Below are 16882 nucleotides of genomic sequence, written 5' to 3'. Positions count from 1 at the left end.
TTGAAAATTAAAACAGAATCATTGCAAAATGACCAGCCATTTCTAGACTTTAAATAAGCTGTGTAATGTCCAGATGTTATTGACGGACCGTCATGATATATAATTGCTGCAGTTACAAAAGTCCTTCCTGATATTGACAACTGCGAAGCCACAAACTTTTTAATTAAAGTTGTCAATTTTGTTCCATCAGGCCTACATCGTTGGAACATTAAAATGACATACTGGCCATATGTTCGTATAAATAATGTGGACATCATTTCAGATTTACATTGGCTACACTCCATGTTGTGATCAGCTGCTTTTACTAGCTTATTAAAGGAGACTGATTTACTGTCTGGCAAAGTTAAATATATAAATCTTTCTGAGTCTACACTAGTAGTACTTGATACCATACAGTTCTCGCAGTCATGCTGCCATTGATAAGAAAGCCCAAACAGCTGATCTACATCTACACCTTCAGCATGCAATACATCAAGCATATACATTAAAAACTCCTGACAATCTTGCTGAATATTTTGAGAGAATTGTGTTTGGCCTGAACATCTGTCTAACAGATTTCGAATTTCAGACACACTTTCTATGTTTGTTCTATCAGTGCTACATTTCTCTAACACAGAATTTAACAAACTGCAAAATCTTTGATCAGAATTGACCACAATCTCTTCTTTTACATTTTCTAGAGAAAACAAAACATTAACCACTACATTAGCATAGCAGTTGACACCAGAACTGTTTTCAAATTGAAAACCAACAACATCTTCAACAGAATTCTTTTTGTTTCTGCTTATAATTTCAGGTTCATCGACTTTTCGTCTTTTTGCTACAACCTCCCCAGTATTGGTTACATTTCTTCGTTTCCGGCCTACCACACGTTCCTCAAACAAAGGATATTGAGGCAAATGTGGCGCATACTCTCTTCTTAACCTATTGTATTCCTTAACACAATCTAGATCCGCACAAATGCTTGTGACATCACACTCAATCAAGTACAATCCCGATAAAGTTCTAACTCGTGACAATGCCACATATGCCATACCCTCCTTGAACACAGAACTGCCAATATTCACCAATGCACTGTCTACACTTAAACCTTGCGATTTATGGATTGTCACCGCATATGCCAAGCAAACAGGAAACTGCTTACGGCGAACATATAAGTCTTTTACAAGCAAAAATCTAGCAGAGCAACGACCAATTAGCTGTACTTCCTCAATGCCATCAAATTTAATTTTTAAAAATTCAATTCCATCTCTATTTCTGTATTTTACAAAATCAACAACATTACCCATTGATCCATTTACCAGACCTCTTTCAACATGTAAATTCCTTCTTAAAATTATACGGCAGTTCAAGCACACATTCAGAGTCTTTTCAAAACCTGCAGTTTTAGATATACTCTTCTCTAATGAATCCAATTTTGTTTTCAGATTCTCAGACAAAATAATTGTTGATCCCATATGCTCTACTCTGTCAATAGCTTCCAGTTTCACAATCTCTTGCTTTTCTAAATGCAACATTTTGTTGTTGAATTTGGCACATTCTGCAAGAGTTGGCATCAAACATATTCCAGATTTCTTCTCAGTAATTTTCTGAAAAATATTCTCAGGCACAACATCTTGTTCTGGATATAAATTTGACAGTAATCGTGCATGTAAAGCTTCTTTCCCATGCTCGGTCACTTTTCCAATTCTAACATCTTGTAGAATAGTCTTGTAAACTTCATCCTTCGCCTGACGCATATTTTCATGCAGTTCAGCATAATTGAAGTTTAACCATATATTGACGTTGCCAATGCTGCCTAGGCACTTCCTGGTATCTTCATGCGTGAGCATTTTGAACACAGGTTGCCCTTTCACTGGTGTCAGCTGCAGAAGATCTCCGAAAACAATGATGTGTTTGCCACCAAATAACACATCATACTCTGTTTTGAGAACTTCTTGCATTCTCAAATGCACAAAGGCAAGCATGACATTGGAAACCATGCTTACTTCGTCAATGATAAGAAGTTTCATTTTCCTCAAGATTCTTGAAACTTCAAAACAAGCATCTCCAGATAGCTTGTGATATTGTAATTTGTTGTCATGCTCCACTGGCAGCATCAGTAAACGATGTAAAGTAATCCCTTTAATGTTATGTGCTGCCAGTCCAGTTGGAGCGGTGACAACACAAGACAGCGATGACTCTGTCCTTTCCTGCAAATAGCATGAAATTGCTTTAATGAGGAAACTTTTTCCAGTTCCCGCTTCTCCACTCACGTACAGTCGGATAGGCTTCAACGACGTACATGAGCACTCTTTCTTGTCATGACTTAATCCATGATCAATTTGCATGGTAACTTCGTCATATATTTTCCTCTGCTCAACGTTGAGTTGTCTTTCCAACTCTTCTAAGTTAACCGCATCCTCCTGAGCATGTGCCATGGCTCTTTCCACTTCATTCATAGCAGTGGCAGCTTCATTTTCGATAACAGGTCCTCCTAGTGGATCCTGACTCAATGAAGCAGAACTCTGACTGTCCTGAGAACTGTCTCTGGCAATCTCGGCTGCAATCATTGCTTCCTGCTCAATTTCCGCATTCAACATTTGTACATATTTGGGAAAAGCAGGACATTCTATGGTCTCCTTGGCGGCATTGAAAGAGTCTTCGTAACAGAGAAAATCTCCAAGCAGTTCCTCTTCTGCACGCCAAGGCTTGAAAAGTTGCAAAAGTGCTAAATAGAAAAACTCCTTTTTTTCAGGAGATTCGCCACTCAATTTTCGATGGTTTACCAAGTGGCATTTTCTTTGCTTGACATCCCTCACTTCCTATTACAGCATACACTCCTTTCTCAGTATCTTCTTTGATGTTCCTCTTGAATATCTAATTTTGCAGAACCTCATACAGACAAACATTCTCGAGGTGACTGCTTCGATTTGGATAATATGTATCCAACATGTTGGTCTTCAAAATGTCGGTACTGTTTGGCTCCTTTTCCGCCTAATACTCAATTTCCCGCACAGGTTTGAGAACTCGATTACGCGTTGCAGCAAGACCAAGACTCGCCCAAATGATACTCCTGGACTTGGCATAGAGACTTGCTGAAGACAACCGGTCAGAACATTCGTACGCTCCGATTTCTCGATGCGACAACATCTTCAGACAGAAACTGTACAACTTCTTGCTGAGGCTCTTTTCATGGGAAATGTCCTCCCACATATCCTTCAATTCTGTCTTCTCTTTTTTGGTGATGTAAGACGTCACATACCGAGCCACAGCCATACAGTTATCAGCCACAAACTGTATATCCATGTTAGCATTCCACATGGACAAAATCACCGGGTTGTAGTCGTTGATGTACTTGGACTCTTCGTTCCTCTTCAAATTGTATGTGTTTTTAGGTGATTTCTTCATCACATTATGTCGCAGCGAAGACATCAAACTGTTTACTCTTCCTTTAGAAATCACCGGTCGTGGAAAACCGAAACGACATTTGGTGTAGAACTTGTCCTTGTTTTCGGAATTTACGACGACAGTACTTTCCACATCGATGGCTTTGGAAACGCAGAACTTTTTCTCTTAGGCTTTTCTTCTCCTTTGCGTTTGGAACAGCACACGTAGAATACTGTTGTATAAAACTCATCACTGAGTCTTCTGGATCCGTTCCAAATTTAGGTGCATCCTTGATCCACAGCAACATATGTATATGAGGAGCACCTCTTGCTTGGTACTCCTTTCTCCAGAAGAAATCCAACACCTCTCCAAGAGGTGGATTCTTCTTATTCATGATGAAAGACATCATAGCTTCAAATCTATGATTGAAGTACCTACATACATTGACTGGATCCAAAGAGCACAGTTCTCCGGGTGTCTTGAATTCGATGTTTTCTACGTTAGCATTTGCCTCTCGTAGAAATTCAAGTAAGTCTTCCCAGCCATACTCGGCACAGCTCAGAGTGAGGAACCATGTGGGAGTACCTAAGTTCCTCAGCATACATTTTAAATCACCATGACGACGGTACCAGTACTCATTAGTACCACGCTGACACGCCATGAGATTAATCAGGTGAGAATCCAAAATACTGTCTTGGACATTGACTTTATCCATAAAGTCACTTGCCGAGATGTTTTGCATGTGTATACCACTTTTCAAGATGTGGTTCACTGCATATGACAGTCCAGACAGATCGCTTTCAAACAGGAGATGAAACAAATAAGGAATGCATTGTCGAAACCTAGCATCTCCTGCATACAATCGCAAAGTCCGGTATTCAGAAGCAGGAATTTGATGAGGTCGCTCATCATATCTTCCTCCCTGACCTGTTGGAAAAAGCTGTGGGAAACACCGAGCTTCCAAACTTTCCTCCCAAACACTAATGGGACTCCCTTTGGCTTGTTTCATTTGAAACAACTCAATAGCATTCCCCATGACTTCCTTGGAATGCAAAGGATGAACACTATAATGTTCATATATTTCTTCACTAGTAGAAGTTTCTACTTTCTCAATTTGACCAGCACACAAATCGCTATCCTCTTCCTCACTTACTTCCTCTTCTGCAACATATACATTCTTATAGTATTTATTATTTTTTTTCAAATACAATGTTGCCTTTTTAACTTTCCTAACATCTACTAAATCTTGCCATATTTTCTTATTCTTTGTCAGAACCCCATTAACTAAGATAACCAGAGGTTCCTCGTCCACTTTTTCTACTCCAATTGTGTTAATGTTTTTCTTCAAATCTAGAGGCAAATAAACAACTCTTCCCTTTAATCCTCTCTGTAAATCTGATGGAGGCAATTTCCCTGTCTTTGGCTCCATTCTTACAATAGCCTGAAAGGGATGGATACTTTGAATCAAAATAGATTCATAAGTATTTAAATCCTTCAATTCAGAAGGAATCTCAACCAATTCCAGATTATTATGAACTGCTCTAGCAGGCATCTGGTTTTGATTTAATTTGCAACAACAATAAGTACACACACGTTGATCCAATCCCAAATCAAAACAATTTTCTACCATCAAGTATGTTGCGAAATCCTTCCATTCACTATTATTTTCCCTTTCACTTTTTGCATATAAATCCACTAACTTAGTCTGATTCTTATAATAAGTGCGTCGACAACACACACAAGTGAAATTGGGCCTCTCACTTGATTTGACCTGAAACGTGGCAATTTCCCTCTGGAAATTATCTGTACTGGAAACCTGTACACTATCTTCCACATTACCCGCTTCTTCTTGGTCAATTTCAACATTCTCCTCTTTACTTCCAAAGTAACAAAACTCAATTTCTTCACATATATTCTTCACATCTATTTCAGAACCATGCAAAAGAGCAGCACATAATTTTTTAAGCATAATTGCTGGACTCTTAGCATAATACAACATTCTAACTAATTTCCTCACTTTATTATGATGCACTGCTAGCATCCTGAAATGATGAAAAACACTCTGACATACTCTCCTGGAAAGACAAGCCAGTGAATGACCATGCAAACCTGTCACTTCTCTCACTCTGCAAGGATCTAATTCTTGCAACAACCTTATTTTCTGCTTCAAACTTTTCTTATTAAATGACCGTACAAAATAAATCACAAAGCAAATTGATGGAATCCTGTCGCACACTGCAAATACTACTACACTTCCAGGTGTACACAGGACCCTTAGCACGTCTTCCTAAAACCTCATTACCTAACACCTCTTCTGCCTCTGTTGTCACAAGTTTTTCTTTTTCAACTGGACAACCATCTTTCACTTCATAAGCACGACCACTGGTGTCAACTGCATGCACCAAATCATTATCCTGGAAATAACTCTCCTCATTAAAAAATGCCTCACAGCTTGAACTATGCATCCATTCTCCAGAAAAAACTTCACAAAAATTACTACGATTAACTATTCTCTTCCATCTACTATTTCTTTTGAAATCATAAATTGCCTTGTTTAGCTTCCTAATTCTATTGATTATCAAAATAAATAACTTACGTTTAATTTCAAATGCCTGATCAATAACTTTCTCAACTTTTTTTTTTCTCTTATAAAAAACCACTTTCTGTTGACCTTTCTTAATATTTTTTAACAAATTGCCAATTATCCTGTTGCGGAACATTCGTTTACGAATGTCCCTAAACTGTTGTTTCCTTCTACTATCATGCACAGAGTTATCTCTTGCTCTAGCAGTAACATTTTTGATTGGCCTTTCCTTTCCATTTGAATTGCTTCTCTTTTTCTGGACTGAAACATTTTCTGTAGTAATATTTTTTTTACTGCAAATATTTCTTATGAATGTTTTTCTACTCTTACCCGGTGCTTTCTTGTTGACTTGACAAATCTTTTTGTTAGAGGACTGCTGCTTTTTTTCAATCACCTGCTGTCTTTGACGTTTTGCAGCCTTTCTCAGTCTTTCTTTCGTTGGCATGGTGAAATGTTGAAATGATCTGCAGTTGAATCTGTGGTAAAATATATTAAAAAATGTTATTAACCACTATTTCCCAACAGTACATCAATAACAGTAATCAAAAACTTAAAACACTACTTTACATTTTTACATATAAGATTTTTTAGTGCATGGCAATTTTAGAATACAGAAATAGCAGAAAAGAAATGGAATTTATAATCATGTTACCAGTGCTATCTTATATGTGAATCTGATCTAATTTTATGAGCATATTTTAATATTTTATTGAAGACACTACACATAACCTGTTTTTGAAGGTGTCTTTATTTTTAAATTAAACGGTTTACATTTTTACTTTTTTTTTATTATACATTTTTAAAATAAATGTTTATAGTTCCATAGGCTCAAGCAGGTCAGCTTCCCACCCTATGTCATATAATTCGGACAAATCTGCATCCTCATCACGTTCTTCTTCATCCTCAGGATTTAAATTATCCAAGGGATCAACATCCACTGATGTTTCAATTACAAGTTCAATGATGAGGTCAAAATCAACTGATTGCAGATTATCGCTCATGTTGATGTTGTCTTTATCTTTAAAGAAAGATAACAACAATGAGATGTTGCAGAGTAAGAGACAAATCTCAGAGATTATAATAGTAAAATTGTTTAACAAGAGTAACATTTTGCAGATATTATTTAGCCATGTCCAGCGATGCTGAGCAGGTGAAGCCTATGTCTAATTTTTCAGTGAACAGGACTCATCTCTTCTTAACCTTGGATAAGCCTCACCGACTCTGTGTCCCCTGCAGATACTTAAATGTAAAGGGGCAGATTTATGTTAAATGGCACATCCCCAGGCATGCACCAGTTAACGTGCACCACTGCTCTGCCACCCATGGTGTGCCGCATTTACAATCAGATAGGAGAAAGCTGCGTCAAAACCCTGCGCCTGCTTTAAGCAGGCATAGGTCTTGACGCAACATTGTGGAGATGGGGCACCTCTGAGCCTTGCTGGAGCTGCATCACACTTGCAATACAACTCCAGCAATGCGCCACCTTTACAGCACAGATACGTCACGCATCTGTGCCATTTTTGCCCCATGCTGCGCCGCATTGTAAATGCAGCACACCATGGGTGGCGGAACAGCGGCGCAGGATGACTGGCACATCCCTGGTGATGCGCCAGTCATCAGAAATCTATCCCTAAGCTTCTTATCTTGTTACAGATGAACCGCCATATGTATCATCAAACTATTTTGCATTTCCTAAATAGCGAATTTTAAGGAATAAATAGCAATTCTTTACCATTCCTAATTTGCAATGAGCAAATTGCTAATTGCAAATTACCCATTCATTTCCATGGGCTAGGAGGCTCATAGGAATGAAGGTGCAATTTGTGATTAGCAATTAGCTCATCACAAATTAGGAATTTTTTCAAGGGTGCAGGGGTGTCTCAAGAACACCCTGCTGCACCCCTGAAAAAGAAATTTGGGGGCATATGGCGCACATACATGCCCTAAGGGCATGTATTGGCGTCATATGGCACCTTTTGTTTTTTGGAAAAAAAGCTTTTTGAAAAGAATTCGCAAATTACCACAAACTAGAAGTTGGTGGTAGTTTCCAAATCCTTAATGTCATTTTTTACATATTTTTTGTTTGATACATTGCATTTAAGGAATCGCAAAATTTGCAAATCCTTCAGTGCAATCGCAAAATAAGGAATAGCAAATATTGCTATTGCTTATTTTGCATCAAACTTGTTTGATACATACCATTTGTCTAATTAGCATTCGCAAAGGCAGAAATTTGCAGAATTTTGATCTTTGCGAATGCTAATTAGCTTGATACATATGGCCCCAAGTGAGGCCTGTCTTGCAACATGGTGCATCTTTTGCATCACTGCTGCATCGGTTTCATGTGGCACGTTTTTTTTACACCATGACACATCTGCCTAAATGCATCAATTTGTAATTTTGTCGCCTCATAGCATATCTTTTGCACCGCCGCTGCGTCATAAAAGTGACGCACAGTGGCGCAAAAGAGGCATACACCTATCATAAATCTGTCCCTAGCATTTTAAATGATTAATCCAGGATGACGATAAGGTGTGGCCTATCCAGAGGTTTGTTTAAGGTGAGGCCTACTCAGGATTGCAGATTAAAGTTACACTTGATGAAGAATACAGAGGAGATAATACATGTAAAGGCCTACCAATGAAGTAAGTAATGTCCACTTTATTGCGCCAGTCATCATAAATGTATCCCTAAGCTTCTTATCTTGTTACAGATGAACCGCCATACGTATCATCAAACTATTTTGCATTTCCTAAATAGCGAATTTTAAGGAATAAATAGCAATTCTTTACCATTCCTAATTTGCAATGAGCAAATTGCTAATTGCAAATTACCCATTCATTTCCATGGGCTAGGAGACTCATAGGAATGAAGGTGCAATTTTCGATTAGCAATTAGCTCATCGCAAATTAGGAATTTTTTCAAGGGTGCAGGGGTGTCTCAAGAACACCCTGCTGCACCCCTGAAAAAGAAATTTGGGGGCATATGGCGCACATACATGCCCTAAGGGCATGTATTGGCGTCATATGGCACCTTTTGTTTTTTGGAAAAAAAGCTTTTTGAAAAGAATTCGCAAATTACCACAAACTAGAAGTTGGTGGTAGTTTCCAAATCCTTAATGTCATTTTTTACATATTTTTTGTTTGATACATTGCATTTAAGGAATCGCAAAATTTGCAAATCCTTCAGTGCAATCGCAAAATAAGGAATAGCAAATATTGCTATTCCTTATTTTGCATCAAACTTGTTTGATACATACCATTTGTCTAATTAGCATTCGCAAAGGCCGAAATTTGCAGAATTTTGATCTTTGCGAATGCTAATTAGCTTGATACATATGTCCCAAGTGAGGCCTGTCTTGCAACATGGTGCATCTTTTGCATCACTGCTGCATCAGTTTCATGTGGCACGTTTTTTTACACCATGACACATCTGCCTAAATGCATCAATTTGTCATTTTGTCGCCTCATAGCAAATCTTTTGCACCGCCGCTGCATCAGAAAAGTGACGCACAGTGGCGCAAAAGAGGCATACACCTATCATAAATCTGTCCCTAGCATTTTAAATGATTAATCCAGGATGACGATAAGGTGTGGCCTATCCAGAGGTTTGTTTAAGGTGAGGCCTACTCAGGATTGCAGATTAAAGTTACACTTGATGAAGAATACAGAGGAGATAATACATGTAAAGGCCTACCAATGAAGTAAGTAATGTCCACTTTATTGCGCCAGTCATCATAAATGTATCCCTAAGCTTCTTATCTTGTTACAGATGAACCGCCATATGTATCATCAAACTATTTTGCATTTCCTAAATAGCGAATTTTAAGGAATAAATAGCAATTCTTTACCATTCCTAATTTGCAATGAGCAAATTGCTAATTGCAAATTACCCATTCATTTCCATGGGCTAGGAGGCTCATAGGAATGAAGGTGCAATTTGCGATTAGCAATTAGCTCATCGCAAATTAGGAATTTTTTCAAGGGTGCAGGGGTGTCTTAAGAACACCCTGCTGCACCCCTGAAAAAGAAATGTGGGGGCATATGGCGCACATACATGCCCTAAGGGCATGTATTGGCGTCATATGGCACCTTTTGTTTTTTGGAAAAAAAGCTTTTTGAAAAGAATTTGCAAATTACCACAAACTAGAAGTTGGTGGTAGTTTCCAAATCCTTAATGTCATTTTTTACATATTTTTTGTTTGATACATTGCATTTAAGGAATCGCAAAATTTGCAAATCCTTCAGTGCAATCGCAAAATAAGGAATAGCAAATATTGCTATTCCTTATTTTGCATCAAACTTGTTTGATACATACTATTTGTCTAATTAGCATTCGCAAAGGCCGAAATTTGCAGAATTTTGATCTTTGCGAATGCTAATTAGCTTGATACATATGTCCCAAGTGAGGCCTGTCTTGCAACATGGTGCATCTTTTGCATCACTGCTGCATCAGTTTCATGTGGCACGTTTTTTTTACACCATGACACATCTGCCTAAATGCATCAATTTGTAATTTTGTCGCCTCATAGCAAATCTTTTGCACCGCCGCTGCATCATAAAAGTGACGCACAGTGGCGCAAAAGAGGCATACACCTATCATAAATCTGTCCCTAGCATTTTAAATGATTAATCCAGGATGACGATAAGGTGTGGCCTATCCAGAGGTTTGTTTAAGGTGAGGCCTACTCAGGATTGCAGATTAAAGTTACGCTTGATGAAGAATACAGAGGAGATAATACATGTAAAGGCCTACCAATGAAGTAAGTAATGTCCACTTTATTGCGCCAGTCATCATAAATGTATCCCTAAGCTTCTTATCTTGTTACAGATGAACCGCCATATGTATCATCAAACTATTTTGCATTTCCTAAATAGCGAGTTTTAAGGAATAAATAGCAATTCTTTACCATTCCTAATTTGCAATGAGCAAATTGCTAATTGCAAATTACCCATTCATTTCCATGGGCTAGGAGGCTCATAGGAATGAAGGTGCAATTTGTGATTAGCAATTAGCTCATCGCAAATTAGGAATTTTTTCAAGGGTGCAGGGGTGTCTCAAGAACACCCTGCTGCACCCCTGAAAAAGAAATTTGGGGGCATATGGCGCACATACATGCCCTAAGGGCATGTATTGGCGTCATATGGCACCTTTTGTTTTTTGGAAAAAAAGCTTTTTGAAAAGAATTCGCAAATTACCACAAACTAGAAGTTGGTGGTAGTTTCCAAATCCTTAATGTCATTTTTTACATATTTTTTGTTTGATACATTGCATTTAAGGAATCGCAAAATTTGCAAATCCTTCAGTGCAATCGCAAAATAAGGAATAGCAAATTTTGAATTAAGGACATTTTAAGTCATTTCCACATGTGCAGTGTTTTCAAATTTTGATTTGAAAATCGTTTTTAGGGAAAAGGAATGGTTTGTAAATTTATGACAAGGACATAATGGTGTATGCTTCTTTATAAGGCATTTCACTGTCTCTGATGTCATTTTTCCCATATTACATTATAAGACCTTTCCCCATGGAGCACATTCCTTGTAAATATGCTCCCACCTGTGCATGGTGAATTTAGATTTTGACTGTTTGAGTCACATAGCCATGTTAAAAGTGACCCAAAAAAATTGCAAAGGCTTTAAAAAAACACTTTCATGTGTCTTAAGGACATTTTAAGTAATTTCCCCATGGGCAGTGTTTTGTAAGTGGCGCAAAAGAGGCATACACCTATCATAAATCTGTCCCTAGCATTTTAAATGATTAATTCATGATGACGATAAGGTGTGGCCTATCCAGAGGTTTGTTTAAGGTGAGGCCTACTCAGGATTGCAGATTAAAGTTACGCTTGATGAAGAATACAGAGGAGATAATACATGTAAAGCTCTACCAATGAAGTAAGTGATGTCCACTTCATTGCGCCAGTCATCATAAATGTATCCCTAAGCTTCTTATCTTGTTAGAGATCAACCGCCATATGTATCATCAAACTATTTTGCATTTCCAAAATAGCGAATTTTAAAGAATAAATAGCGATTCTTTACCATTCCTAATTTGCGATGAGCAAATTGCTAATTGCAAATTACCCATTCATTTCCATGGGCCAGGATGCCCATAGGAATGAAGGTGCAATTTGCGATTAGCAATTAGCTCATCGCAAATTAGGAATTTTTCCAAAGGTGCAGGGGTGTCTCAAGAACACCCTGCTGCACCCCTGAAAAAGAAATTTGGGGGCATATGGCGCACATAAAAATTAACAACATTCCTTTACCCCAAAAACGATTTTCAAGTCATAATTTGAAAACACTGCCCACAGGGAAATGACTTAAAATGTCCTTAAGACACATGAAAGTGTTTTTTGAAAGCCTTTGCAATTTTTTTGGGTCACTTTTAACATGGTTATGTAACTCAAACAGTCAAAATCTAAATTTACCATGCACAAGTGTAACCATATTTACAAGGAATGTGCCCCACGGAGAAAGGTCTTTTAATGTAATATGGGAAAAATGACATCAAATGTCCTTAAGACACATAAAAGCGTTTTTTGATTGCCTTTGCAGCATGTTTGTATCACTTTTAACATGGCTATGTAATATAAACATTCAAAATCTAAATTTGCCATGCACAGGTGGGAGCATATTTACAAGCAATTTGCGCCACAGAGAAAGGTCTTACATTGAAATGGGAAAAATAACATCAGAGACAGTCAATTGCCTTATAAAGAAGCATACACCATTATGTCCTTGTCATAAATTTAAAAACAATTCCTTTTCCCCAAAAACGATTTTCAAATCATAATTTCAAAACACTGCACATGGGAAAATTACTTAAAATGTCCTTAAGACACATAAAAGCGTTTTTTGATTGCCTTTGCAGCATGTTTGTATCACTTTTAACATGGCTATGTAACACAAACATTCAAAATCTAAATTTGCCATGCACAGGTGGGAGCATATTTACAAGCAATTTGCGCCACAGAGAAAGGTATTACATTAAAATGGGAAAAATAACATCAGAGACAGTCAATTGCATTATAAAGAAGCATACACCATTATGTCCTTGTCAGAAATATTATAACCATTAATTTTCCTCAAAAACGATTTTCTAGTCATAATTTGAAAAGACTCCACAGCTCCTATGCAGAAAAACACCCTGTCAGTACTAATACTTCACATTTTCTCCAATTACATTTTCTCAAAGAAACAAAATCTATTTGTAAAACACTTGAGACAAAGCAACATTTGAAAAACACAACTTTCTTCATAATTTTCTCCTTAAAGCACACTATTCTCTATCTAAATTAAAGAAATATTTTCTCACCTTAGCAAATACTTTGAGTTTGAAAACAGTCTCAGAAACACACCAATTTGTCTTCAGCAGAGCAAAAGGTATGCACTCCAGAGTCTGCAGCTATCAAAAGCACAGAAATGCTGTAATTCTTCACACATATCTCTCATGTCACCCAATCAAAACTCTTCCCTCACTTTTTTTCAAATGAAAACCCTTCCCCCCTCTGCCATTTCATGCCTTTTCTGCATGGCAACCACCTCTTGGAAGACCTCTGGTGTTTGCAAGTTCACACAACAATGTTGCAATTGAACTCTGAACTCTCAGTGCACCTGCGTATCCACTGCAATCTTTCATTTAATGATTTTTTATTGACCATTCAAAATACATCTTTCAAAGAACTCATCCATGCACCCTAACTTTCTGTTTTCAGCAATCAAAATCCACCAATCACTGTTACTGCTTCATTAACACAGAAACTCCACAGTTTTTTTCATTTTAAACTCTCTTTTTTTCAACTGCCATTTCATTGCCACACTTCATCTGACTGCAGCAGAACCTTCTCTCACCATGTTCTCTGTCTGGATTGTGGAGAAGCGTGGCTCAGTGGTTAGAGGCGGCAGACCCGGAAGCTGAGATCGGCCGTGGACCAGGGTTCGGTACCCTGCCTCGGCGGGTCTCGGGCTCAAAAATTCCACGGACTCAACAATTCTCGCTCCGGTGCCTACTCGACTCACGGGGTCACACTCTGCGACTCTGGGCAATAGCTTGCTTAATCTCCACTACAGCCCCTCGCGGCGGGATGCCTGGCTTTCACCTTTTGGATACCCTGCCGGGGTATCTCACAGGGGAATACCAGGACGGGTTCCCTAAGCAAGCGCCTTGATACCTTCGGGTGATACGTGCGCTATATAAGTCGCAATAAGTCGCAATACATACATTGTTGGACATAGTTATATCCACTGGGCTCACAGGTATGCTAAGAACAGAAATTTACCTAACCTCAATTTACAAGATGTGGAAATTAAGTGGTTTGGCCACAGAGGATTAAAATGTCACCAATTGATACCATTGGTGAAAACCTTTATGCATTTGCCAAAACCTGACCTGTTAATTGTGCACTGTGGAGGTAATGATTTGGGCACTTTGACTGGGGTAGGTCTGGAAATGCTTTTAAAGGACACCTTTGAGCAATTGATGACACTTTTTCCTCAAACTGCCTTGGTATATTCAAATATATGCCAAAGACAGAAATGGAGGTGGTCAAACCAATTTTGACCACAAATTGAGAAGTTGAGGAAGCATGTAAACAAATCTGTTTCAGCTTACATGAGAGACCATGGAATGGGCTCCATGTACAACAATAACTTGCGTTACTACATGCAAGATATCTACAGAGGAGATGGAGTTCACTTCTCAGATGAGGGCAACAGAATTTTCATTCTGAATTTAAGACTGTGCATTGGTACCTACTTATAAGTACCTAAATGTACCATAAACCCAAAAGCTCTTCTCAGAGCTACCCTACATCTGATCACTCTCAATTATTATTTTACTCTAACATTTTTCACTAATCTTCAAAAAAGTACGCTCCCTGGGGCGCTACCCGGTACGCGAACCGGGAGCTAACCTCGCTAAATTTTTAAAAAAATGTTTTTTTTTCGCACATATGGGCCTCCTCAGCCACCCTCAGAAAACCTAGGGGGTCAAGATAAGTCTACCGTGCCCCCTTCTACCCATTCTGAACATTATTTGCCCTCCATCTTGTATCTTAATTTGACCGAAACACAAAATGGTGGACTCCCGTAACGCTTAAGGTTCGCGAACCGGGGCGCTCAACAGTTCGCGTACCGGGTCGCTCCCTGGGAAGCGCACCATCAAAAAAAGGTGGGAAAGTAGTTTACAGAAAAGCCACTGGAGACAATTTCACCAAATATAGATTAGCTCATACTACATACCAATCCCTACCATTTTCACAAATTTGATTGGAATTCCATTTAACCATTTAGCCTGTAGACCTCTCTAAATACCCTGAGGTAAATTACTTCTCAAAACACATCTGAAGTGTTGGAATTGACAACCAATGAAAATGTTACTTTCATTTTCTACTTTTTTTACCTGACATTTGATTGGTTATGTACCTGAATATATATAAAGAAAGAGAGAGAAACACAGCCATTTTGACTACTACTTCCTGAATTACATTGCAAGATCATTTTCACTCACAACTTAAACTTGTTTTTAGAAGGTGAGATATTATTTTATAAATTTGAAAACATTTTCAGATAGTTATATACTATCCCTCTGTAAGAGTTAGACATTGAGAAAGGCTTCTTTATTATAATTATGGATTGATTTAGGTTTCTGTGGTATAATTATGAATTTACTTAGGCTTCTTCACAGGCACTTTTTAATAGTACTACTTCACGCCTGAAACCATACAATGCCAATAGATTACTTCTCTGTTATAAACTCACAAGTACCTGTCTGAACTTAAACCTAACAGTGTCCTATCACTACTGATATATTTATTTTTTATGCAAATTACAGCAATAAAATGGAAGGTGAGCAGAATGTTTCCTTCAAAATTGTTCTGGACAGCAACAATGAACAAGTTATGGAACCCATTGATGACTTAGAATTCATGGATGAGTCACGGGACTATGAATTACTTCAATGTGTAGAATCTGTCAATCATTTACTCCATTATGATGACGGTCAAATGTGGGAACTTATGTTCACTCAACAAGAGGACATATCGGACAGTCAAATGCTAGACGTTCTATTAAATTTTGAAAAACAATCTGAAAAATAAAATTGTATGTAAAATAAAAAAATTGTTTGAGTCTTTAATCATTTTTATATGTAATTCATAAACTAGTTAAATGTTAGAAATGTTATTAAATTTTGAAACACAATCACAATAATAAAAAATTAAAAAATAATCAACAAAACAACAAAACCAACAATCAATTAACATACAGTATTTGAAAAGTCTATCATTCATTTTTCATTATAGTACGCTGCCCAAAACGCTTCCCGGTTCGCTACCCAAATTTTTTTTTTTTTGCCCCGCGGGGCCCTTTTAAAGCCTCCACATTAAACCTAGGGGGTCAGGGAGGATATACTATGCCCCCTTATGGTCATTTCCCCCTTTGTTTTGGCCTCCTCTTGTCTCTCAATCCTACCGAGAGACAAGATGGCGGCCGCTCCGGACTGTTTAGAATGTTGACAGACACCGGAGAGCCAATCAGCTTCGCTACGCGAAGTTCCGGTACGCGTAAAGTCCGCGAACCGGAGCGCTGCCCGGTCCGCTGTTACAGATATATATCTTTTTTTGAACATTAATTTCTCAAAATCCACTGAAGCACATATATTGAGACCTAGCAAAGGCACATCGGGCTACCAGTCCCTACAATTTTGCCAAGTTTCGTGGAAATCCATTCAGCCGTTCGTGCTAAAAGTGACCCCAACCGCCCTATGGAAAACTCAATGTTAAAAACACGTTTTGGGACCCCCCTTTTTTCTCGGCCCCCCCTTGACGAACCCCCCCCAAATTTCCAGGGGCTGCTCAGAAACAAAATGTTCCATTTTCCAGAAAAGTTCAGCCAATTCCGTCCACAAACGCCAAAGTTATTAGACATAGAA

The sequence above is a fragment of the Lissotriton helveticus genome, chromosome 2_1, assembly GCF_964261635.1.
Source record: "Lissotriton helveticus chromosome 2_1, aLisHel1.1, whole genome shotgun sequence".
NCBI lineage: Eukaryota > Metazoa > Chordata > Amphibia > Caudata > Salamandridae > Lissotriton > Lissotriton helveticus.
The sequence above is the reverse complement of the archived record's forward strand: the minus strand, read 5'-3'. Positions refer to the sequence as shown.